This window comes from Lepidochelys olivacea, assembly GCF_965140295.1.
Source record: "Lepidochelys olivacea isolate rLepOli2 genome assembly, chromosome: 8".
Taxonomy (NCBI): Eukaryota; Metazoa; Chordata; order Testudines; family Cheloniidae; genus Lepidochelys; species Lepidochelys olivacea.
This window is the reverse complement of record NC_140418.1, coordinates 29584306-29611551: the sequence shown is the minus strand read 5'-3', so window position 1 is coordinate 29611551 and position 27246 is coordinate 29584306. Positions and strand designations below refer to the sequence as shown.

The following is a 27246-nucleotide window of genomic DNA, read 5'->3' as shown; positions in this document are numbered from 1 at the left end:
CTTATAGTTTAACCCTTCAGGAATATGTGATAGCTGAGGCGAAATAGGACACAGACTTTGCAGAAGGATTTATAAAACATTCACTCTTTACTTTAGTCAGCACAAGAGATATATGTGTGTGGGCAAAACAATAAACACCATTCCCTGCCTCAGTTTCCTTTCCACTCTTGAATGTTCTTTGGGATTTAGGTCAGTGTCCTTTCAGGGTTCTAATCCCCTTTCCTGGACCTTGTTCCTCCAGCTCAGGGCTTCTCCCCAGAGCATATATTCTCTTTTTTCTGACCAGCTTCGGCTGGTGCAGCTGTCAAATGGTCTTCTCTCTCTCAGAAAGTATGGCCCTTTGTGATTCCCAGAGTCTCTCATCATCTGAGTTTTTAAACACCAGTCCTAACACCTGGTTTGTTTGTTCCCCTTCTGGGGATTTTTCCACTCCTCCAACCCTCTTCTGTGCAGACCATCTGGAATAACTGGATTCTTCCAGCTCAGTCACCTTCCTTAGCACACCCATTTTCCTGCCAGAGCACAGTTCTTAATATTAATGACTTCATTTGTTTGTTCTGTAGCTTCTTCCAGACAGGAAGCGTAATAGGTGACAGGGTCAGTGTCAGCCAATGGCTGATTTACTGCACATTGAGGGGTGGAGTGAGTTGTCGAGTTCATAATATCAAACTGAGCTCATCAGTTGTGCATAGGAAGGCGCCCCAAATCACCAGTTTTGCTTCACAATAATCATGGGCCTGAGGTCCAAGTTCAGATCTGGATGGAGTTTTAGATAGCCTGCTCACCCCAAAGATTAGCAATGTTCAGATGTAGGCTTCTGTTTCTGCCCATTACCGAGATAGACCATGGGGTTTAGCCCCTCCCAGAGCAGCTCTACACGGCTACTCCAGTCATGATAGTGTTTAATAGGCTCACTCAATCCCTATGACTACAGATACTTCTCTGACCATAAACAAATCTCCCAACACTTCATATGTGACTACGAGCTTGGTTGTCATCCCAAACATTCCTTTTCCATCTGATTGCACCCTAAGATTTCACACAATGCACAACAAACAACTCTTTGCTGGCCAAAAGCATAAGTGGATAAGTTCATGGAGGATAGGTCCATCAGTGGCTATTAGCCAAGAAGATCAGGGATGCAACCCCATGCTCAGGATGACCTTAAACCTCTGACTACCAGAAACCTGGAGTGGAAGATAATTGCTACAATTGCCCTGTTTTGTACATTCCCCCTGAAGCTCTAGTATGCTGGATCCAGGATACTGAGCTAGATGGACTTTTGTCTGACTGGTTTGTATGGCTGGTTTTAGGTTCCTGTGGTTTGGGGTATTAAAGAAAGGAGCACTTCCTTGGATGCTCACTGCATGAGGCTCACCTCTTTAGTGCTGCTGTGTTTATAAAAGATACAGCATATACCCCTGCACACAATAGGGCTGCTCCACTGATGTTAACCCTTTAGTGATTGCACACATCTATTGATTGGGATTATGGAAAGGAAAAAATGTCTGCTACCTCAGTGATTAATGAAAAGAGCTGTGTGAGATGTTCACAGCAAAACCCCAATGCCAGTGAAACATAGCTGGGTTTGGAATCCATTATATGCTAGAAATGCCATCTACTTTTACTTGAAAAGCTTGCTAGCCTTCTGAGCCAAACTTATTGGGGCTGATTTTATTGTTTTGTGTCAAAACGAAGTGAAAGTTATTGGCTTAAGCACACTGAGTTTGGGGTAGATTGGGGGGGGGGCGGTTATAGATGTGAGTTGTGATGTCCCACTACTGTGGGTTCCTTTGGGGAACCAAAGAGTCTATAAATCTAGGCTGTGATTTTCAATAAAGCCTTAAGAAGTTAAGGGCCCAGCAGCTAATTCCCTTAGGTTCCTTTGAAAATCACAGTGCTAAATTGATTCCAAAGTCCTTCTATTGAAGTAAACAGGTGCTTTGACTAGGTGTGGCCTGCAGAAATAAGCCCATTATTATTACCAGCAATTCTGGAAGAGCTCACTTTGGGCCCTGACCCTAAATCCACTGAAGACTACATTAGTGGGCCTTCGAATCAGGTCCTGTTTCCAGATGAGAAACCAAGAGCCTGGTGGGAAATATCTAGAAAGCATGAAAAGGATACAAGAAATGAAGTCAATATAAATCCTTTCAAAAAAATTTTTCCTTTACTTTGTATGGCACTGGCAGAAAAAAAGGGCAATTAAAAATATCTTTGGTATATATTTCTTTAAACAATCTCACTATCTCTGGGCATAAGACAATGACCTAGGGCTATAACTCCCTTTGATTTTTAAGACAAACTTCCTAGGATGGAGCACAGTGGAGCAGCCTAAATTTTGGCTTAAAAACTGAGGGTGTGATACCGCCCAGTGGTAATAAACAGGAAACATTGGCAAATAGAACAAATAAGGTGCCATCATGTTTGGAAATCTCCTAATGAAATCAGAGGGCCTGCATCCATTATTTCTCATGAGGAGTTTGTCACTCCTTTATATCTTGTAAGTGCATAACTTGTAAGTTGTAGGTGCACAACCAGCTGTTATCTGGTCCAGGAACATATTAAACTTCAACTGTGCTATGTCAGGTTTGCTGTCCAAGTTAAACAAGACAACTGGGAGTAGATGTCCCTTCCCCACAAGGAGTTTATAGACCTGCACATTGGAATCTGAGGGCCTGTGCAGCCCTTATTGTGTATTGTTTAATTTGGCCACTTAAATTATGGACTGGTCTCTCTGAATGGTGTCACATTATTTTTCACCTATGGCTGAACTTTTCTCTTTCCCTTCTCACTTTCCTATTGTACATGTTAAATCTGTTTGGTTTACAATGGTGACAAACAGAGAGGGAATGAAATCTTCAGCAAGATTCCATCTCTTCTTTGCAACTAGACCTACAGTTTGGAAATATAAAAAAGGGGGCTGTGTGAACAGAGCAATCTTTTCCCTGGAAATCAGCAAGTACAGTGAGTAGCAGTATCTGTCATGGAAACCTATCAGCAAAGAAAAACCATCATTCTTTCTTTACTATATATGTACAGAAAAAAATTCCCTTCTGATCTCTTTGGATGGCAGGGTGCTGGTGGCAGGAGACTTTAGTGACAGGTCTTTAACTTTGGAATGGGCTCCCTCCTTGCTCTGATGAAGCCTGGGATTTTTTACTTCAAGGTTTCTGTTGGAGATGAATAGGGTGTGTTGGCTGAATTAGGGGGATTATTGTTGGAAGGTGTTTTAACCATTGTTTCTTGTCGCTTTTATGGTGCATAGACTGGGAAAGGCCCTATGTAAATAAATACATACAATGGGCTCTTCTCATTCCAAATTCTCTCCTCTAAATTACTGAAGCTTAAATTGCTCATGTACTTCTCTAAATCTATCCTGTCCAGCTTCCCATCATGATTCATTGAAGTAGATGGAGGGTAGGCAGGTCATTTGAAAGCTAATTCCTATCACAACATGACCTTTAATAGAACATCATATGTTGGACATTACGGTCTCCCCTCTCTTACTAAGGAAGAGGTCAAGAGAAGCATCTTAATATTAATTAGTGGAAGTCTCCTCTTGGCCTTTGGTATATTTGTACGCATCATAAACTAGGCACTGCTCTGCTTGGGGGAGATGCAGAATGGCAGGGAGTGCAATAGATTGGAAATGAGGTACCTTGGCAGCATCTGCCTGCACAATGCCTAACTGTTCTATTGTCTCATTGTTAGGAGTATTAATTTACAAAATACAAACGAATAACAAGGGCTTTCCTCAGCAACAAAGAGCACTTTCTCCAGAGTGAAGGAGTACTTGTGGCACCTTAGAGACTAACAAATTTATTTGAGCATAAGCTTTCGTGAGCTACAGCTCACTTCATCAGATGCATGCATTAGAAAATACAGTGGGGTGATTTTATATACCCAGAGAACATGAAACAATGGGTGTTATCATACACACTGTAACAAGAGTGATCAGGTAAGGTGAGCTATTACCAGCAGGAGAGCGGGGTGGGGGGAAACCTTTTGTAGCGATAATCAAGGTGGGCCATTTCCAGCAGTTGACAAGAACATCTGAGGAACAGTGAGGGTGGTGGGGGGAGAGAAATAAACATGGGGAAATAGTTTTCCTTTGTGTAATGACACATCAACTCCCAGTCTTTATTCAAGCCTAAGTTAACTGTATCCAGTTTGCAAATTAATTCCAATTCAGCAGTCTCTCATTGGAGTTTGTTTCTGAAGTTTTTTTGTTGAAGAATTGCCACTTTTAGGTCTGTAATCGAGTGACCAGAGAAACTGAAGTGTTCTCCGGCTGGTTTTTGAATGTTATAATTCTTGACATCTGATTTGTGTCCATTTATTCTTTTACATAGAGACTGTCCAGTTTGGCCAATGTACATGGCAGAGGGGCATTGCTAGCACATGATGGCATATATCACGTTGGTAGATGTGCAGGTGAACGAGCCTCTAAAAGTGTGGCTGATGTGATTAGGCCCTATGATGGTGTCCCCTGAATGGATATGTGGATACAGTTGGCAACGGGCTTTGTTGCAAGGATAGGTTCCTGAGTTGTGGGTTTTTTTGTGTGGTGTATGGTTGCTGGTGAGTATTTGTTTCAGGTTGGAGGGCTGTCTGTAAGTAAGGACTTGCCTGTCTCCCAAGATCTGTGAGAGTGATGGGTCATCCTTCAGGATAGGTTGTAGATCCTTGATGATGCGCTGGAGAGGTTTTAGTTGGGGGCTGAAGGTGATGGCTAGTGGCGTTCTGTTATTTTCTTTGTTGGGCCTGTCCTGTAGTAGGTAACTTCTGGGTACTCTTCTGGCTCTGTCAGTCTGTTTCTTCACTTTAGCAGGTGAGTATTGTAGTTGTCAGAATGCTTGATAGAGATCTTGTAGGTGTTTGTCTTTGTCTGAGAGGTTGGAGCAAATGTGATTGTATCGTAGAGCTTGGCTGTAGACAATGGATCGTGTGGTGTGGTCTGGATGGAAGCTTGAGGCAGGTAGGTAAGCATAGCGGTCAGTAGGTTTCCGGTATAGGGTGCTGGCTGTGCTGACAGAAAGTAGACGCAAGACCCCTGGGCTCAGAACACTTGGGATTTGATGCTTAAGCTTTTTTTTGAACAAAACCTTTCGGGTCAACAGTTCCTAGTCTCTTTTAAAGGGGCACGCACACATGAGGATAGATTCAGGCTTTAATAGTCTCGACTTTAAAATGTGTAGAAAGTAAGTGCAGGCTTGAGGCATGTTGTTTTCATTGCAGCATGTTAGTGTTAGCAGATATCAGGACTAAAGCTCACTGTGATTTTCAGTTTCCAATTACTCAAATACATGAAAAAAGCTGTGACATCAATTGCAACATAGTAGTGTGTTTGCTTAGAATAAAAGTAGTAACTTTTTGTCTAATGATGCTTATAATTGCAGTGAGCCTAAAGCCATGTGCATTAAAAAAACATTAAACAAAATTGTTTAAAACTCTTTAAATATTAGCAAGAAGTTGGGTCTAAACATAATGTCTGACACTCCTAAAGTCAGTGGGTTCAAATCCCTTCAGGAATAGCTCGTCTCTTCCAAGGAGAACACAATTCCATGCTGTTCATTGAATCTGGATCTTTCAGATGTGACCTTCAAACCCAAATCATGTCTGTTCTCCATAGACATTTAGAGAGGGGGAAGAATTACGAACCTGCCTCCAAACACCCCTCAGTGGGGTTTTCAAATTCCAGATCTCTCTCCTGAGTCTATTTCTAATCCCATGGAAACTCTTATATCAGTGTGGGTTTTCTCATAGTATGTTTGACCAAAGATGTCCACCCTGCTCTGTTGTGCACCCTAAAAGTATGTGGTTGCCACTCCAGAGGTGGTGTAGGATGCATAGACAGTTGTTGGTAAAGTGACTTGGGATTAAGGGCCATATAGACAGTAAATGTAAAATGTTCTTGATCCTGTGATCAACTGAGCATGTCTGATAGTTTAGGTTCTTCTTCGAGAGATGTCCCTGGGGGTGCTCCACTTCAGGGCAAGATGCGTCCCAGCGCCTTCGATCGGAGGTTTCCACAGCAGTTCCCCTACGGGCTGCGCACGCGTTGCGCCTGCCTCTCGAGCTGTCAGTGTTTGAATAGCGTGTGCACAGCCTGGGCTCCTCAGCTCCTTCTCTGCCCTCGCCGGCTGGAGACGGAGTTCAGCAGTGCTCTTTGAGACTAGCTAGTTAGTTTGTTGCTCAGTTTAGTTAGATAGTTTCAGTCATTAGAGTTCCTACTTAGATAAGTTACATTAGCTGTTGCATTTATTTCTTAAAGGAAAAAAAAAAGAAAAAATCTAAAAAAAACCTCCGTGGTTTCAGACATGCCTGGCTCCCCAGGCTTCAGGAGATGCGCTTCCTGTAAGGATGCCATCCCCATCTCGGATGGGCATTCACAGTGCGTACGCTGTCTGGGGGAGTCTCGTGTACCCCCAAAATGCATCCACTGTAACAAATTTAAAGCACGGATCCTCAAGGACAGGGAGCTCAGGCTTAAAATGCTGCTCTGGAAAACTCCCTCAGACCTGCATCTGACCCTGGCCAGCAAACCTCTGTGACACCCTCCGGAGGCAAAGGAAAAGCAAAAGAAGGGCCAGCTTCCTCTCCCCTCAGGAGCTGTTCCTCGGGGAAAAAGTTAAAACCGGCTCTCTGGTCTCTGCTCACTATGGCTCCGGGGCTCAGCACCTTCCACGCGGCAGGCACCTCAGGCACCGACTGTGAGTTGGCTGCCCCGCTACATGGTGTGGAGGCTCAGGGCTTCCAGTTGCCCACCTCTTTCAGCTCTCCTATGGCCACCTTTGTCAGTACGGTGCCGAGAGCTTCTGCAGTGCCGACAGTACAAGCTGCGGCACTGTCCTTTGATCTTGCGGCACTGCTTTTACAGCCGCCGCTCTCAACACTGAGCCCCCTGAGGTCTCCAGCCTCCCTTGCAGTGCCTACCTCAGGGGCTCCTACTCCACGGAGCCAGCTTGTGCCCCCGGGACATCCTTTGGTGCACCAGCAGATGCCCCAGCAGACTGCCTCCACCAGCTACCCCGGCACTGACTCCTGGTCACTCAGCTCCACTGCAGTTTTTACAGCCAGAGGAATTAAGGGTGTCCCATACTCCTGACTCTCTTCTTCTCGGCACCAGTCTATCACCAAGACCTTTAGCACCCTACCTTCAGTACTCCCCTACCCCTTCAAGCCCCTCCAATGAAGTGTGGGAGGCTGAAGACAAGGAAGAGAAAGAGGAATATGATGACCAGATGTTTTCCTCTCAATACTCTCCCCAGAGTCAGTTATCCACACCTGAGAGATGCATTTCAGCACGATCTCCATATCCTCAAGCCTATCCACACTGGTATGGCAATCCCTGGATGGGACCACCTGTGCCCCCCTCCCCTAGGGCAATGGCCATACTGGGGCCCATGGACCTACACCACACCACACTCAGGTCTTCCACGGGCTGCCAGGAGGAAAGCTGTCAGACCCTCCCCACTGCTGGCTTACACTGAAACCCAGATAAGACCTGAAGTGGCCACCACCTCTACAGAGGACACTGCCCCGCATACCTCTTCTATAGCAATAACACCACAAGATGCCATGGTACCCCCACCATCTCCCGCTACTGATGAGCTTGCTCACTTTCAAGAGTTGTTTCACAGAGTAGCAGAAGAGCTCAATATTACCCTGGAGGAGGTACCTGAAACACACCACGAGCTTTCCGACATCCTGCAAGCTAGGACCTCTTCCAAAATAGCCCTACTAATTAATGGGCCATTGTGGAACTTGCTAAAACTATTTGGCAGACCCCAGCTACAATAACACCCACTAGCAAGAGATTGGACCACAAATATTTTGTCCCATCTAGGGGTTCTGAGTTTCTATTTACACACCCCTCACCTAATTCACTAGTGGTCAACGTGGCCAATCAGAAAAACGAATCCCAGCACTTCCACTCCACTCCATCAGACAAAGATAACAAGAGACTGGATTCGTTTGATCGCAAAGTGTATTCTTCTTCCACTTTGCAATTTAAAGTAGTGAACTATGCAGTGCTCTTAGCAAAATATGACCACAAAAATTATGCCAAGGTAATGCAATTTATTGATGATGCGTCAGAGGATAAACGACAACAATTTAAATCAGTGGTGTCCGAGGGCGAATTGATCTCCCACACAGTTCTTCAAGCCACCCTCGATGCTGCGGATGCAGTGGCCAGATCCACAGCCACGGCTGTTGTCACGCAGCGGTCCTCATGGCTTGCTTCTTCCTCCTTTCTGAAGGAGATACAGAATACGGTCAAAGATCTCCCTTTCGATGGAGACAAGCTCTTCACCTCTACAACCAATGAGGTCCTTCACTCCATGGAGGACTCATGGGCCACACTCCAATCCTTTGGCATCCAAACACCTGTCTCAAAGAAGAGACAATATATATATCAGCCATACCAATGATAGCTTTACTATACCTTTGCACAACACCACCTTTCAGACAATATGATACGCAACAACAACAACCACATAGGCCCAGGAACCAATGACGTCGCCCTCTGCAAATAACGGCGACCCACCCTTCTAACCCAAATAAACAAATATGAAGTCTTGGTCGAGGGTATAGAAAACCTCGCACCCCCTCCAGCGCCAACTCCAACCAACCATTTTTTTGGACGCTGTTTGTGTCTGTTCCTGGCCAACTGGCAAACCATCACTGCGGACAGATGGGTCCTGGAAATTATCAATTTGGGTTATGCCATCCCCTTCCTCTCCTTACCTCCCACTGACCCTCCCACCCCGTCCCCCTTCAGGGACCCCTCTCATGAACAATTGCTCTGTCTGGAGGTACAACATCTCATACATCTCGGAGCAATAAAGGAGGTACCCCCTCAACACAGAGGGAGAGGGTTTTACTCCCACTACTTCTTGACAGAAAAGAAAAACAGCAGTTGGCACCCTATCCTCGATCTTCGACATTTGAACAAGTTAGTCAAGAAACAGAAATTCCAGATGATTACTCTCCCAATGATAATTCCGATGCTGAAGCAATGAGATTGGTTTTCAACCTTCGACCTCCAAGACACATATTTCCATGTCTCTATCCACCCTGCCCATCGACGTTTCCTCAGGTTTGCTGAGGCAGAGCAACACTACCAATACAAAGTCCTCCCGTTTGGCCTCTCCACCCCACCACGTGTCTTCTCCAAGGTGCTAGCAGTTGTAATAGCACATCTCAGGAAAAAAGGAATCCTCATATTTCCTTACCTGGACGATTGTCGCCTCAAGTCTCCCACTCAGTTAGAAGCAAACCATGCAACCCTTCACTGCTTCTGCACCTTGGGCCTGCAAATAAACAAAAACAAATCTACCTTACAACCTACCCAACAAATCGACTTCATCGGCACCCACTTCAATTCCACCACTGGTCTTGCATCTCTCCCCCAGGACAGATTCCACACAATGGGCATCCTTATTACCCAGATATGTGCCAGCCCACAGACTACAGTCCGAGACACTGTACAGCTCTTAGGACATATGGTTGCTTGCACATTTGTGGTCACAAATGCTCGCCTGTACATGCGATGCCTTCAGGGTTGGCTAGCCATGGTATACAAACCAAACAAGCACAGGCTAAATAGGTTACTAACTATGTCCCAGAAAGTCAAGGAGTCACTTCTCTGGTGGACCTCTCCCATCAACCTCTGCACTGGAATTCCCTTCCGACAAGATCCCCCTTCAATTACCATCACTACAGATGCATCCCTCACAGGATGGGGAGCACACATCGGCCACCTCACCACTCAAGGTCTCTGGGCCACTTCAGAAACCAAGCTTCACATAAATTTGCTAGAGCTCCAGGCCGTACGCAATGCCTGCCTCCATTTCCTTCCCATCATCCAAAACTACTGAATTCGAATCATGACTGACAACATTGCATGCATGTTTTGTGTCAACAGACGGGGGGAGCCTGCTTACACTCCCTCTGCACATAGGCAGTAAAACTTTGGAACTGGTGCCTTCAACACAACATCCATATCTCTGCCTCATACCTGCCAGGTTCTCAGAATACCACCACAGATGAGCTCAGCCGATCGTTTCCCATACAGCACGAGTGGGAACTCAATGACACCCTTCTTTCCAACATTTTCCAGACCTGGGGTTATCCCCAACTGGATCTCTTTGCCACAGCAACAAACAAAAAATGCCCGACATTCTGCTCCAGAGCAGGCCTGGGGAAACACTCATGGGGAGACGCCTTTATGCCCCCTTGGACCGAAACTCTCATGTATGCGTTCCCACCAATGCCTCTATTGCACAGAGTAATTCAGAAGATATGAACCGACAGAGCCAACATCATTCTCATAGCCCCATCGTGGCCCAGACAACTGTGGTACCCCTTCCTCCTGAGCATGTCAGTCAACATTCGCCTTCCCTCACTCAGCAACCTCCTATCACAACGTAGGGGACTACTATTTCACCCCGACATACAACATCTCCACCTGAGGGCCTGGCTGATCAATGGTTCTCTAATGCAGAGTTAACATGTTTGGACCAAGTACACAGCAGAACACACAACATGCGCACTACCTACCTGCATAAATGGAAACGGTTCACATCTTGGTGCGCTGACAAGCAGACCTCTCCAGTTTCTGCTTCACTCCCACTGATAATGGATTACCTGTTACACCTCAAAACATCTGGCCTTTCTACGAGCTCACTCAAGGTCCATCTCGTGGCAATCACCGCCTTCCACTATAAGTTTGACAATGTAACTGTCTTTGCCCATCCAATCGCCAAAAGGTTCCTGAAGGGTATCCAGACCTTATACCCAGATGTGAAACCGCCTGCTGCACCTTGGGATTTACACCTAGTCCTCAAAATCCTGATGGATACACCCTTTGAACTGATGGCTACCTGCTCCCTTCTCCACCTATCCATGAAGACCGCCTTCCTCATAGCAATCACGTTTGCCAGAAGAGTAGGAGAAATGGGGGCGTTTATGGTGGACCCTCCATATACCACGTTCTTCCGTGATAAGGTCACACTCCGAACGCATCCAAGGTTCTTACCTAAGATACACTCTTCCTTTCACCTCAGTGAGCCTATACAGCTCCCAGCATGTTCCCCAAAACCTCACACTAATGCCTTTGAAACAACAGTGCACTCTCTTGATGTTTGCAGAGCATTATCCTTTTACCTGGATAGAAAAGAAATCATTTAGGAAAACCGCCAGACTTTTTGTCTCTACTACTCAGGGCTCACAAGGAAATGCTGTCTCTACACAGAGACTTTCCAAATGGATTGCTGACTGCATATGCCTTTGTTACCAACTCAGGCAAATACAGCCTCCTATGTCAATTAGAACACACTCTACCAGAGCTGTCTCCACCTCCACAGCCTTTCTCCGTAATGTCCCACTGTCTGACATATGTAAGGCAGCTACCTGGGCATCGAACCTTACCTTCACTAATCACTATGCTCTCATCCACACTGCAGCATCTGACACCAGATTGGGTACAGCTGTCTTGTCAACAGCCTTCTTGCCTCATCCGAAGTCCCAACCATCCTAAGGGATACTGCTTTTCAGTCACCTGAAGTGGAGCACCCACAGGAGCATCTCTCGAAGAAGAGGAGGAGGTTACTCACCCTGGGCAGTAACTGACATTCTTCAAGATGAGTGTCCTTGTGGGTGCTTCACTACTTGCCCTCCTCCCCTCTACTTTGGAATTCGTGATTCATTCCGTTGTAGAGAAGGAGCTGAGGAGCCCAGGCTGTGTACACGCTATTCAAACACTGACAGCTCGAGAGGCAGGCACAGCCCATAGGGATACTACTGTAGAAATCTCTGATCGAAGGCACTGGGACGCATCTTGACCTGAAGTGGAGCACCCACAGGGATACTCATCTCGAAGAACATCAGTTACTGCACAGTGTGAGTCAACTCCTCTTACATTGAAGAAGGATGGTGAAAATCAGACATAATACATTTCTCACCCTGTTAAAGAATGGTTCATAGTGTCATTTCCCTTTACTCAGTGCAATATAAAGATACTGGTAAGCTATCATAACTGACCTTGGTCATGCCTCAGGTATTATTAGGCCCTCTCATTAATGACTTGTTAAACCAATGCTGAGAGTACAAAAAATAGCCAGAACTCTCTCCTGCATAATATTATCACAAATGTTCTCAATTTAAAACTATGTTGTGATAAATCTTCCCAGGGAAGAAATCAGGGGAACTAATCAATGCTCTTCTTCTTTTTTAGCATGATTGTTTTAACAAAGGGTTAAAAACTGTAGGGTCCCCATCCCCGCCAACAAAATAACATTCTTATCCCTTGGAAGTGGCTTGTGGTCCCAGTGATTCAAAGAAACTTCTGTCCTGTAAACACTGTTATAAATGTTGGGTCAGACTTCCTCTTACCCTAGTCAGTTGGTTGTGATCTGTATAATACACTCAGCATTATAGACGACAGTGACCCACTCCATATGTTATGCTTTCTGTTGTAACTGTGGGGAAAAGAACTTTCAACCCTTACTCCATTGCACTGTTTTGAGAAAAGAATGAGTTATAACAAATACAGCCATGTGGAGGGGTTTTGAACTGATAGTAATGATATATGAAAAGCTAACAGGATATGAAAAATTACATTTATTTAGCACCCTCCGAGCACCACTTCATTTAGTGCAGCATTCTCTCCTGGCTCCCCTCCATGCAGCGTGAGGTTCAGATCATGTTTGAAGAAGGAGAAACTCCTACAAATAGTTGCCGTTTCAAATATTTGTTACTATTCTGGTCCATAATGTAAACTGCAGTGAGAGCTTGCGAGGGGAGGAAAAGCCAAAGCCTTCACCATAAATCACTATGTTGTGCCAGTTGAACCAACCTGTGGAATGAAGGGCTCAAGAGTGAAGATTTAACAGAATATTCAAGGTTTGCTTCTTCTCATATAAATCATTAGGTTCTGCTGAACATAGGAGGGTTCCACTCAAACCCCTGCTGGACTAGCAGGAGGTGAAAGTTGTGCACATGTTGCTTCATTTGCCATTAATTTTGATTTAAGTTGAGGAAAAATTATACCTATCCACCACACCAGGGACTGATTCCAAAGCCCTGTACAGTCAATGGCAGACTATCCATTGTTTCCATTGGGCTTTGACTTAAGCCCTCCTTGTCCTGACAGCTGTTATATACTACCTCTGTAGTGGAATATCCACCCAGATACATGACAATCCTTCCCTCCCTCCTGTACCCCCTCAAAAAAAAAAAAACCCAACACACTTTGGCAGCATGGAAATCTAAGCTGTAAAATATGCCTTAAGCCCCATCACATTTATTTCCTCTACGTTCCCCACATGCTAAGGCAAATAGATGGCTTGCAAAGTAATTTTTGTCTTGATTTTCCATGAGGGTTCAGTTTGATTTATGACATGATACAAGCTAAGTTTTCATAGTGCTGTATCTGGTCCCTTTACAAATCAGCAACGTAAGATCATGAGGTGTTAATGATGTCCATATGGGTAATGGGCAAGAGTATCTACTTCTGCTCAAATCTGAATAATTTACAAGAGGAAGGGAAATAAGAAGATCCTTTTCTCTTCTACTGTTCTACCATACTTATGGTATGATGGGATAACATGATTTTGGCAATTAATTGATCTTTAAATATTCATGGTAAATAGTCCCAATGGCCTGTGATGGGATGTTAGATGGGATGGGATCTGAGTTACTACAGAAAATTCTTTCCTGGGTATCTGACTGGTGAATCTTGCCCATATGCTCAGGGTTTAGCTGATCGCCATATTTGGGGTCAGGAAGGAATTTTCCTCCAAGGCAGGTTGGAAGAGGCCCTGGAGGTTTTTTGCCTTCCTCTGTAGCATGGGGCACGGGTCACTTGCTGGAGGATTCTCTGCTCCTTGAAGTCTTTAAACCACAATTTGAGGACTTCAATAGCTCAGACATAGGTGAGAGGTTTTTCATAGGAGTGGGTGGTGAGATTCTGTGGCCTGCGTTGTTTTTGCAGGAGGTCAGACTAGATGATCATAATGGTCCCTTCTGACCTTAATATATATGAATCTATGAATCTATGTTTAAACAGAATCTAACTATCCTTGGATGGGAAGCCCACTAGATCTCTCCTTCCTCCCCACATTCACTTTATCATACCATCAGGGCTCCAACTAGGAGGAAAGGTTGTCTATTTTAAAATGAAATTACAGTAGATTAGATATTTAAATTTTGACAGGGCATCTTTTCCTCCTGGCTCTCCCTCAGTTCAGGCCCTGGTGATCTGTACTGAAATAAAAGTCCTTCAATTCTTTTGCCAGTTCTTCTCCAAGTTTAGATAGAAGTGTGAATTGGATAACCAAAATATCTAGATAAATATTAGATGCAATGAATATCTTTGGCCACTGGGTGGTGATGTTACATGGCATTAAATATTAGAGTGTGGTTAAGAAGGATGTGGAGGGAAACAGTTGTGCCAGGTGAGCAGCAATTCACACTTGCTGGGATTGTGCTAGTGAGGACCTGAACTCTGATTTCCTCAGAGAATTAGTGAATAGTTTTCCTAGCATTGCTATGGTGGTTAGAGCTGGGCATTGATATCGTATGATGTGTGGGACACTTATGTATAAACAGTGCTGCGAAATCTTAGAGAGTGGAAATTGTGAATGGATCAATAAATTGTGCTCTGAGAGCTGACTCCTGTCCCCTGCTGTGCTGATGCACTAGAGGAGAAGACCATCCAGGGAGCTTCCTACTTCACCCCATGCCAGCCCTCATACAGCATCACCCAAGAGTCGTACCCTCGTGAGTTAGTGGGGGTGTCCAGACCCTTACCTGAACAGTACTCCTGCTGTAGTCCACACTAAACTTTAACCAGGATATGCTTTGCTTCTGTCCCAAGGACCAATATAATGCATTGGCTGCACAGCCCATCCCTTGGTTGTTCATGAAGAATCCTGCCCTGGCTAACAGGAGTCCCCATGCAGAAGATACACAGGTCCCTCTTGATGAACTATACAAAGATGGTTTTCCCCTTTAAAAGTTAAGGAAACAAAGAGGACTGATTTCTCCACTTGGGCACTGGTCTTTTTCCAGAACATCTCCATACATTTCTGAACTGCCTGCATTCAATCTATAATAAGAAGTGGGCCAATCCACTGAAACCTAGTGTCCCTGAAGTTTGGATCCAGACTGAGTTAGAACGTTCCAGCTCCGACCCACCTCTAGTAGTCCTGATTTTCAGAGACCGCGAGCACCCAAAAAGCTCTTATTGGTTTCATACAGTGACAACATCTAGCAGCTTCTGGTTACCCTGAGGCCTCTTCTCTCTGGCTGTATTGTACCAGCTGATCATACACCTGGTCTCAGTTCAACTAGGTTTGTTTCCAAATATGCAGCTATGAGCAATTTCTCACTTTGGGATGATACATTCTATGTTGACTCATTTAGACCCATGTGACCTTCAAGAATAGACAATTGCTTACACAAAATGCTGGACTGTGAGAAAGTAACTAGCATGGAAATATTTTTAAGATGCTGATTGTGAAAGAGGAATTGTGGTCAGTATTTTCCAATCGGCATTAGACATGGCACATTCACACAACTTCACTACATTGTCCCTCGCTTTGCAACAGCCCAAACAAACAATCAGTGGTGCTGGCTCTGTCTCCTGGTTGAAGAACAGGGTGGGTCTCAGGGATGTGTCTGACTTTGGCAGGGAAAAATGGCAAAACACGTAGTGCAGAGGAGCCCAGAGGAGCATTGCTTGGCAAGCACGGAAGCAGTGAGCACTGGTGGCCAAAGAGCTAGGGCCAGGAGCAGAGATAGTGAGGTACATTTCCTTTTAAATTAGGATGAAAATCAGTAACTGCTGCTCTGCCACGTGGGGCACTACTCAGTGAAGAAAAATGAGAAAACCAATCATCCCACAGCTGTTGCCAAAGCAACCCTTCCATCTCTCGCATGGAGGATCCGCCCTGCACAGGGCAGAGTCCAGAAGGGGCACCCAGCATCCTCAAGAAGAAGAATTCAAGGAGAGTGCTTGTTTGTTTTATGAAAATAATGGGACACAGCGATGAGAGACTTACAAGGAAGGCATCTAAGGAAGTTCACAGTGCTGAAATACTAACCTTGAACTGCTATCACAGAAGAAGGTTGAGGCTCCTACCACAAGAGAGGAATAAGAGCCTCATAAAAGGAAGAGGTGTTTGGGAGCTGAAAACCCTGGAGGACCGAGTGTTCTCCTGGTGTGTGAATCTGGCCCTGCTACAGTGTATTCACAGGCACCCTTTTCATTCCGGTTCTCTCCAGAATGCCAGCACCAATGCAGGCAAAATACCACATCTATTGATGAGCTGACCAGTGCTCTTTCCACATAACTATGGGAATGCAGTGATTTGCACTAACTCTATTCATTACAATTTGAAGGCAGATACATTAAAAAGATTACAGTTCTTTCTTTGTAAACAGCCTAAAAATATCCCCTTGTTTTTTCTCTGATAACTCTGGACTTCAGAGTCCGAGATTGAAGTGGGGGGCGGGGGAGAGTCAGGCTGTCTTCCTGGGGGGGTAAGCCTTTCCCAGTCAAGCTTAAAGAATAGAAGAAGCTCAGAAATTCACATTATAACCTTTGATCTTAGAAACAAAAGGGCCACCTCATTCAAATTCTCTCCTGTGTTCTTGTGAACTCTAGAAAGCCAGGGCATGTTTGTTTAGTTTTCTCTGAAATCATTACAGTTCTGAATTTACAGGCTAGTCTGTTGAGAGAGCAGTACACACACTTTAAGAAGATGCTCAGTGTTGCCAACTCCTGCAGTTTCATTGTGAGTCTTCATGCAAAATCTGGAGCTTTTCTTTAAGCCTTAACTCCAAACTGTTCCAATTATGTGAGAATCTCAGCTTTCATTTAAAGGAAAACAATAAGTTCCTAGCTCTCACTGTTGCAGAGAAAAGTTTGAAAACATGACCCAAGTGCACCCTAAAGATTCAGAAACCAGAAGGCAAAGAAAAATAAGCTGAAACATGTAACTTTTTAAAATCTTGTGATTTTTAAGCCACCGTCATGGCTTTGGGGGCCTGACTCATGATATTTGAATGCTTGGCGTTGGCAATACTGCATTCACACTGCAAATGTCATAGGAACAGAAGGGATTTCCATGGTAACACATTGCATCTTCATGAATAAACTGGTCATTGCTTAGAGATCTTATGTCACCTTCGATGGTAGGTATTGTAGTAATTGCAAACTTGCTTAGTTGTCACCCAAACTAAAATTAACATACTGGTCTTCTCCATACTGTATTGATCTCAATGGCAGCCTGCTGGGTTTTAGTCCCAGCTTTGTCACTGGCTCATTCTGTAAGTTGGGGCTAGCCATTTTACCTCTGTGAGCCAGTGTATTCCTCTTTAAAACTTACCTACCTTGTTGGAGCAGGCTCGGTGTAAGAGTTTGACTGTTGTTGCAGAAGAGTTGGGAGGGGACTGTGGAGCTGCCAGCCTACTCTAAGGTTTTGTCTTCCTTTGCGGCAGCATGTAGGGTATGTGTAGTTACGTGCTGCAGTGAAAGGCAGGCTGTCCCCACGCTTGTCTCTGCAGTGGGTAGCTACACGCAGCAGTGAAAGGTTCCAGTGGGAGGAGGCAGCTGGGAACATTCCTCATAATTTACACCGCTATTTATACCTAGGTGTGCAATGTCTGCACTCTGCATGCTGCTGTAAGTGTAGATGTACCTTCACTGTAAGAGGGTCTAGGGAGATAGATAAACACACACTTCAGAATAGCACACACTGCATGATGAGCTGAGGACTCACCCTATGAGAAAAGTTGGAGGGAAGTGGGTGCATATGGGTGGATACAAAGTATACACTTCCTTCCCCCTGCAACACTTTAGATTCTAAAATATGAAATAGTTTTTTTTTAAAATCTAGTTTGCCTTTGACTACATATTATTAATTATTTTATGAATTTCATTCAGTTTGGCCAATGAAAATAGTCTTTTGTTTGTAGTCAATTTCGTTATCTGGTTTTCGTGCACTAACACCGCACCACAGTGTTTTGTGCTGCAAGCATATCAGAGGAATATTTAAATCCAGACAAAACTATTTTCCTTGAAGCTTGGGAGAAATTTATATAAACATTTCTATGAACATTAGCATTGTAAAACCTTTTCTTATGGGGTAAGTAGTGCATAACATAGACAGGACACTCCTAGATTCCAAGTTTGTCATGAAAACAGAACAATTCTGTAGAGGGAAGCTGGATGCAGCATTGTGCTGTGATAAGGATCCATGCTTCACATGAATGGAAGCACACTGTGGAGATCTGGGGTGAAATCCTGGCCCCATAGAAGTCACTTAGAGTTTTGTCAGTGACTTCAGTAGGGCCAGGATTTTATCTGGAAACTTTATGTATTTGAGGGAACATTGAAAAATCAAAGGTATTTGCAAATCAATGTTTTGTAATGGGATGTAATACCAGCAGCAGAGGAAAGGTTGCTTGATTGAGGTCTGTGTGTCCTAACCTTCATATTGCAATAAATTTAAAGGGTGAGAGAATTTCTTCCCCCAAATTGTCATATCTTTGTAGGCCCAAGTAGCCATCCCATTCTGGAGCACTTGATGTGTCTGCCTTCTCAGGAGACAGTTATCGGTTTCCTTCAGCAAAGAGGAGCACATCTGTTCTGATTTATAGACTTCGCTTCCTGATCTAGGATATGGAATAGTACAGAATTGTACTAGTAAAGAAGCTCATTTTGTGTCCCTGCCAAATGGATTAACATGGTTCCTGCCTGGATATTCTCATGAACATTCCACTAATTATTCAGAGGGACAATGATTTTCTTCTCATTACCTGTCTTAAGGCATCACTTTCAATGAATCAGCCAGTTGCATACATACTCATGTCCCTAGGCCCATTGATTATTTTAAGGGGGAAGGGTCATGCCTTTAACTTTACAACTCTTTAAGAGTACTTGGTAAAAACAAGTGTGTGGGGGAAGGAGGAGGGGGTGTAATCCTGATGGATGTAGCATTCATTAGTAAAATAAATTATTTTCACATAGCAATCAGGGTCTGCAGTTTCCTCTGGGAAGGAAACTCAGCTGTGTTTCCATGCGCTGAAGGAAGCTTGGTATACTAAAAACTTTCACATTGAATGATATTCTAAGGGAAAAGCACACCAGGGAATTGTAAGTGGGTAGTGCTTTTCCTTCTATGTGCTCTTGCACAGGGCTTTGACAAGCAGCCGTACTTAGGCCCTCATTGATACTGTTGTTCCCATTAACTGTACTCAAATCTCTAAGTAAAGCAGAGGTGTTTGTTTTTAAACAGCCACCTCCTCCCCTTAGCTGCTAATCCCCTAAATCATTTGGAGCAGAATGAACATGTAGGTGAACATAGAAGGTCATCCAACGTTGACTGGAGCCCATGCTTGAAGAATTCTTTGAATACCTGGTGGGCAATATTGAAATGGATGTTGAGGTAGACAGGACTCCCCTGAAAAGCATGCAGGACTGGGATGGGAAATAATCCTGCTTTCTGGACCAAGAGACTAGCTTGGGCTATGATTTTCTGGACCCCTGAAATTTAGAGAAGATTAGGGATTTAGAAAGACCTTGAAGGAGGGAGTTGTAATAGTCATGATGGGGAATGAATAAGTATTGCAGTGGAGTCAAGGCCAAAACTAGGAAGAATTCTGGCAATGCTGGAGGGAGGCAGAGATAGACAGATCTACAGATAAGGGAAATGTAGGAGGGAAAAAAAAGTCAGAGTCAGGGATTAATCCAAAATTCCTGACCTTGGGAACAAAGGGAAGATCTGAGTTAGACATTATGATAGTGCATTCAGAGACACAGAGAACTTTTCCCCAGGAAAACTTCAATCTTTGAAAGTTATGGAGTAAATAAAAATTGACAGTCAGGAAAAGAGTCAAACAGCAAAGCAACAACTGCCTTGCCTTCGTCAGAGCCTAAATTGGGAATTCCTGGCTAGCAGGGATTGTCAAGTGCTTGCTTCCTTAGCAGGGTTGCCTTGAGCTCTAAGGTGAATGGAAGGAAGGCGAAAGAACATCTATGCTCCTTTTCCTTATGATGATCAGAAAAATAGTTTAGGGTTTGTTTGGGAATGAACTTGCCTTAGTGTTCCAAATTTTGTGTCTGACACAATCCCACACCCATCTAGTAATGTACTGCAGTAAGAAAAGTGGTCTCTGCAAGAAAAAGGGCCAAGATAGTGGAACTATAGTGTCCCGAACAGACATTACCATTCCTGGGAATGTAAAAACACAGTTTCTGTTATAAACACCTAGAGCAAGGATCGGCAACCTTTGGCCTGCAGCCCACCAGGGTAAGCCCCCTGGTGGACTGGGCCAGTTTGTTTACCTGCTGCATCCACAGGTTCGGCCGATCACAGCTCCCACTGGCCACGGTTCACCGTTCCAGGCCAATGGGGGCTGCAAGAAGTGATGTGGGCCGAGGGATGTGCTGGCCGCTGCTTCCCGCAGCCCCCATTGCCCTGGAGCAGCGAACTGTGGCCAGTGGGAGCTGCGATCGGCCAAACCTGTGACGCAGCAGGTAAACAAACCAGCCTGGCCCGCCAGGGGGCTTACACTGGCGGGCCGCGGGCCAAAAGTTGCCAATCCCTGATCTAGAGGGTGATTGTGACACTTGTGGGAACAAACTGAGGTGTCCAGGGTGAATCACTACTACTGCCTGCTCACAGCAGCAGGGAGTCTTGTCTGTGCCCGCCAAAGAAAACTCCCCAACTACTGGCTGCTGGCAAGACAAGCACTCTGCTCCAGGGTCCACGAGCCCCACTCTTTCCCAGTTCAGCCTAGCAATTTACACATCCCACTTTGTTACACTTGAGTGCCCTCAGTCCCTTGTCTTCTGGACACTCACCAATCCACAGCCTCTGTGGAAACAGTGCACCCCAGTTCACTGGTTTCACCTCTGTTCAACACGATCCTTAGCACAAGGTACTTAGACATGTCTAGAGTAAAACCAAATTGAAGTTTATTTAACATAGCATGAGATAGAGATTCATATAAAAGCAAGTTCAAGGGTTTTGAAACATAAGGTTACACGTAGAAGAAAAACATAGAACACAATCTATAGCCTATATTTATTAATAAGTTATTTCCTGTCTAATAAGGTATTTCTAAGCCAATGGTCAGTGCTTGTCCAGTCCAGAAAGCTGGGATCCACCTTTCATGAGACACATCCGCTGAGAGAGTGTTTCCTCCATAATGTGCCCCTTCTCCTTCTCTTATACAGTTACAGACTATTGTCTCTAAGCCAGGATGTCCCCTACTTAGAGACTTTTCTTGGGGGTCTTTTGTCTTTTTTGTAAATGCTTAAGTCTGCATCTGGTCCAGACAGTCAACACAGAGGTTGGGCTGGATTCACAGATGTCGATTGTTCTCAGTGTTGATTGAGTCAGCTCTGAGACTTCCCTGTATCAGGTGACAAGTTTCACTTCCAACAGTTTTGGAACACAGTATCCTACATGTTACATAACTCCTACAGTCCCTGGCTGCAGGCCAGCCCCCACTAGCCCCAGCCCACAGCAAGGGCACCAGATCCCTCCCAAAAGTGGGGGGGGGCCACGAGCCCCCACCAACGGTGGAGGCAAAGGCAGCTTCCTGCCTTGTCCAGGGCAGGTGGAGGGACCCAGGCTCCCCAGAGCTGCCCTGCAGCTCTCCCTGACCCGGCTCCAGCTCGGGGGGCGGGGTGGAGAGGGGAGGGGAGGTCTCAGACCTGAAGCCCGGCCATTATAAGAGCCAGGTGGGCAGCTGTGGGAGCCACAGCGGACCTGCCACCTGCCCATGGTTCAGTGCATAGAATTTATAGATGTGGTACTGTACTTTACACAGGCCAGGGCATACCTCCTGGAATCGAGATTCGGGGCCCTGGGCGACAGCATTTGAAGTCTCAGGCAGTTCCCCACCAACACAGCAAGGAATTGCCAGAAACTCCTGGGACACATGGCCGCTTGTACCTATGTGGTGCAACATGCCAGGCTCAGACTCCGGCTGCTCCAATCGTGGCTAGCCTCAGTGTGTCGACCAGTTCGGGACAGTTTGGACAAGGCTCTGACTCTGCCCCATCCAGTCCTCAACTCCCTCCTGTGGTAGCTTGACCTGCAGGTAGTATGGATGGGGATCCCCTACACCAGTCTTTAGCCATCTTTCTTGCTGTTGATGGACGTGCCAGCCTTGGGTTGGGGCACACATCTGGGAGACCTCAGGACACAAGACCTGTGGTCTGAGGCAGAACTTGCTCTCCACATCAATGTCAGAGAGCTGAGAGTGGTGTGCCTAGCATGCCAGACTTTCTGAGTACACTTGGCAGGGAGATGTGTATCAGTTATGGCAGACAACACCACGGTGATGTTTTATATCAAGCAGGGGGTGCACACTCCTCTCCCCTGTGCCAGGAAGCCCTCATTCTGTGGGACTTTTGTCTAGCTCATTCCATACACCTGCATCATACCTCCCTGGAGTACAGAATGAGTTGGCAGACTATCTCAGCAGGTCATTCCATGGCCACAAGTTGTCCCTGCACCCGGACATCGCGAACTCCATCTTCCAATGGTGGGGTTTTCCCCGGATAGACCAGTTCGCCATGCAATGCAACAGGAAGTGTCAGCAGTTTTTCTCCTTCCTGAGTCACAGCCCAGGCTCCATCTCGAACACATTCGTCCTCCCGTGGGGGGGACCATCTCCTATATACATTCCCTCCCATCCCTCTTGTTCACAAGGGGCTCCTCAAAGTACGGAGGGAAGATGCTTCAGTGACATTAATAGCCCCAGCCTGGCCCCACCAGCACTGGTACACATCTCTCCTGGCAATGTCCATGGAAGCCCCAGTCACCTTGCCACTCTTCCCGGACTTGTTAACTCAGGATCATGGCTGTCTCCAGCACCCGAACCTCGAGTCATTGCACCTCACTGTGTGGAAGCTCCATGGCTGAACCCGATGGAGCTCTCCTGTTCAGACCCGATCAAACAAATCCTCCTTGGCAATAGGAAACCCTCCACCAGAACTACCTACCTGGCCAACTGGAAGAGGTTTTCGATCTGGTCAGCGCAACACTGTCTGTCTCTGACACTTTTGTCCATACCCCTTATACTGGATTACCTTCTCCATCTTAAGCAGCAGGGGCTGTCCATGTCATCAATAATGGTTCACTTGGCTGCCATCTCTGCCTTCCATCCAGGTGCAGGGGGCCAGTCAGTCTTTGCCAACCCTATGGTCAACCGTTTCCTGAAAGGTTTTGACAGGCTATATCCACATGTCTAACAGCTGGTCCTGGCCTTTCCATCTGGCCATCTGGCCATCTGGTCCTTTCCAGACTGACGGGACCACCCTTCAAACCGCGGGCGACATGCTCTCTGCTCTACCTCTCGTACAAGGTGCCATTTCTGGTAGTGATAACCTCAGCCAGGAGGGTGTCTGAGCTCAAGGCCCTAACATCAGAGCCTCCGTACACTGTGTTCTACAAGGACAAGATTCAGTTCAGACCTCATCCAGCATTGCTCCCTAAGGTTGTCTCCCAGTTTCAAGTCAACCATCTTTCTCCCAGTTTTCTGGACATCTTTCTCCCAGTTTTCTTCCCTAAGCCACATGCAAACAGCAGGGAACAAAGGCTTAGCCTTTTATATTGAGCAAACCAAACCATTCTGGAAGTCCATTCAGTTGTTCATTGTGGTAGCGGACAGAATGAAAGGGCTCCCAGTCTCCTCCCAAAGGATTTCATCATGGATCATGTCTTGCATCCGAGAATGCTATGACCTGGCAAAGATGCCTGTCCCTCCGCTCACAGTGCACTCCACCAGGGCACAGGCTTTGTCGGCAGCATTCCTGGCACGTGTTCCCACCCAGGAAATTTGCAGAGCAGTGACGTGGTCTTCCATTCATACAGTCACATCGCCAGCAGGACAGAGATGATGCAGCTTTTGGTAGAGCAGTACTTCAGTCTGCAAACATTTACGCTCTGAGCCCGCCTCCAAAACTTAGGCTTGGAAATCACCTAATTGGAATGGACATGAGCAAGCTACTAATGTTCTCATAACTGTTGCTCGAGATGTGTTGCTCATGTCTTTTCCAATACCCAGCCTCCTACCTCTCTGTCAGAGTAGCTGGCAAGAAGGAACTGAGGGGGTGGTGGGTCAGCAGGGCCCTATATTGAGCACCATGAAGGCACGACTCCAGGGGGCACCCAGGCCGACCTGACGGATGCTGCTAGAGGAAAAATCTTCCGGCTGCTGTGCACGCACACTTAATTGGAATGGACATGAGCAGCACATCTCGAAGAACAGTTATGAGAAGATTAGTAACTTGTAAATCAGCGATGGATAATGATACATCCCTCCTACACAGAGATGTTCTGAGGCGACATCCGTGAATAGTTGGAGTTGCTCAAGTACTACACTGGTAGTGGGCATATAACATGCTAGATAGATAGGTTAAGCCCAGGGCCGTCCTTACCCATACGCAAAGCATGCAGCTGCGTAGGGCACCTGGAAATTTGCCCTGTGCAGCTGCGTGCTCCCCAGGCCCCCGCCTCTGCTCTGCCCCAGCCCCGTCCCTTCCCCGCCCCCACTCCCCTGAAGATTGCAGCCAGGCCCGACCCTGCACTCACCGCATTGTAAGCGGGGGACCTGGCCCCAGGCCTTCATGGGGGATGGGGGCTGGCCACTTCCTATGGGAAGTGGAGTGACCCGGCACCAGCCTGCTCTGCTCCCCTGGCTCCCAGGCTTGTGGGGAGGGGAGAACCGCCCCCAGCACTTGCTGGAGGCGCAGCTGGGAGCCAGGGGAGCGGAGCAGGGTGGGGCCGGGTCACTCCACTTCCCGCAGGAAGTGGCCAGCCCCTCTCTCCCCCCCCTGTCCCCCACAGAGGCCTGGGGCCCCACACAGAGTCAGCACAGAGCCCCCCCACAGAGCCCACATGGAGGCCTGGGGCCAGCCCCCACCACTCCCGCCCATGGAGGTCTGGGGCCCCACACAGCCCCAGGAGCTGCGTAGGGCACCAAAATAGCTAGGGACAGCCCTGGTTAAGCCCTTGTTCATTGAGGACCCTGCGCCCCTGGAGCAGTGCATGTTGAAAATTCTAATATTGTGGACTGGATTACTCCAAGGCAGTTCAAGGAGAAATCTGGACTGAACTAATGGGGCAACCTAAAGGTTGGCCTTACTTTGTCCTCCTTAACACCATACATTTGAATGTAAAAATGCACCTCGAATAGCTCCAAAATGACTGACTAGACTTGCCTTGTTGCTTATTATCATTAATCTTTGAATCTTTCTTTAATCCCTCTTGGCCTGTAATCAAATATGCAAAATTTCAGCTGAAAAAGAGACTGGTTCTGAAAATGGAGTAAGTGAAAATGGATAGTTAGAGCAAGGCCTAACCAAAATACATTTCCTTCCGTAAGACCCCAAAACTGACATTGGTGGTTTAGATAAAATGGAACTCGGTTTTGAGCCACGACTGGTTTGGGGTTTCATTTTGCAGAACCAGCTCACAGCTTCTTGATAAAAAGTGTCTATCTGTTACAATTGAATGTTCTCTGTGTGTGACTCTTTTTTAATTGCAAAAAGAAATGTAATGTAGTGATTGTTTAAAAATGGAAACTATCTTCAGTACAGAATGCAGCTCAAGTGCAAAAGCACCAGATCTACCATATTTTTTTTTCTTCACCTTTTCAAACTCTTGGTGGTGCTAATGGTAAAACTCAGAGCAACGGACAACAGTGGCCTTTGTTCCTTAGTAATGAAAAAATGGCATTTCTGACTCTTCCATGCCATAGCTTATCTCAGGATCTCCTCCTGTTGTAATTCGAGTCCTTCACATACTTCTCCCCACTTTATCCCTTTCTTTATGACTGATTTAAATTATAAGCTCCCTGGGGCACAGATCAGTCTCTATTATGAATCCATACCATCCACATATATGGCACAGTAGAAATCATATTATGATTATGTTGCTGATACTGATTCTGACCACAGTAGAAATCATATTATGATTATGTTGCTAATACTGATTCTGACCAGCTATTCGCAGTCATTGTGGCTCCTCATGAATAATGCAGAGAAAAGGAAATGGCAAGTCAAAAGTATTGAAGAGATGTGAAGAATTACTTGGAAGAGGCTGAAACTTTTGGAGACATTTCAATGAACTGTATTTGTTTTTTCCATCTTTTCATGGAGGGATTCTCCACCCAGCCATGGGTGGGTCCTGACATTTCTGTTTAAAGCCAAACATGCAATCTTATAACCTTAGTTTCCTTAAAGCTGGATTTACATTGGGTGGCTTTTTAGGGGCTCTTATGTTTTCCATACAGGACAGTAATACATTTCAATTCACTCTTCACATGGAAGGTAGGAGGAGGTTTACTCTCTTTTTTTGTCTATTCTATTCTTTCAGTCTTGTTCCATCTAAGGGGGAGTAAGGCATGTCAGTGGAAAAAGGAGGAAATGGTAAAGGCTAACAATGTGGGGGGTATCCGTCCTGACCTTGATGGAATCCTGATACAGTTCACACTTACCTTACTGGTAGAGGGGACGGGAATTTTAACAATGACAGAATGTGTGGTACTAAAAAAATTAACATGATAAATAGAGACAATGAAATCCAATACTCCAGCTCCTGAAATGTTACAACAAAATCTAATTTCTTATGCATCAGTGTAATAGAATTTAAGGGCTTTTCCATTAACATTAAAAGCAGATTCTTCCTCTAGAGGGTAGCAGTTACCTTCTCTCCAGGAGTCAGGCCAAGGAAAATGCATAAAGCATTTGATATTGATTTATATAAATATGACTTTGGCTTTCATCGGACTTTCCTGCAGTAATTAAAAAGCAAATCTATAAAGGGTATGAAAGCTAAGAAATACTCAGCACTAATGCAAGCACTACTTGAATGATACTTTAGAGATATCTCGTGGTTTTGTTGTTGTTTTTTAACCTCTCACAGCTCTATTAGCCATAAAGTTCCAGGGACTGGCAGAGAAATGGAAGTCACAAATTGAAGAGTATCCTTGGTTTTATTAAACAAATATATAGTGCCCCACTGAAAATATCAACTCCAGGATGTGCTGTCCTCACACGGGGAGGGAGGCGAGAGAGCAGGAGGGAAGAACAGCTAAGGTTTCCAAAGTGAAACAGAACTGGGATTGCTTTAGGACAGTGGTTCTCAACTCGGGGTATGTGTACCCCTGGGGTACGCAGAGGTCTTCCAAGGGGTACATCACATCTATATA

The 27246-nt window shown here is 45.6% G+C and overlaps 1 protein-coding gene and 1 long non-coding RNA gene across 2 annotated transcripts in view; one reads left to right on the top strand and one right to left on the bottom strand.

The window, feature by feature from the left end:
• The window catches only part of LOC311525128 (rho GTPase-activating protein 7-like), a 148827-nt gene that overhangs the window by 6738 nt on the left and 114843 nt on the right, over positions 1–27246 (top strand). The gene's annotated exons all lie outside the window — the stretch shown is intronic.
• Positions 8078–11661, bottom strand: LOC311525132. The gene is made up of 3 exons (XR_014712696.1): positions 11440–11661; positions 9243–9320; positions 8078–8394 (listed from the first exon to the last, which is right to left on the bottom strand). It is a non-coding gene; the product is annotated as an uncharacterized lncRNA (long non-coding RNA).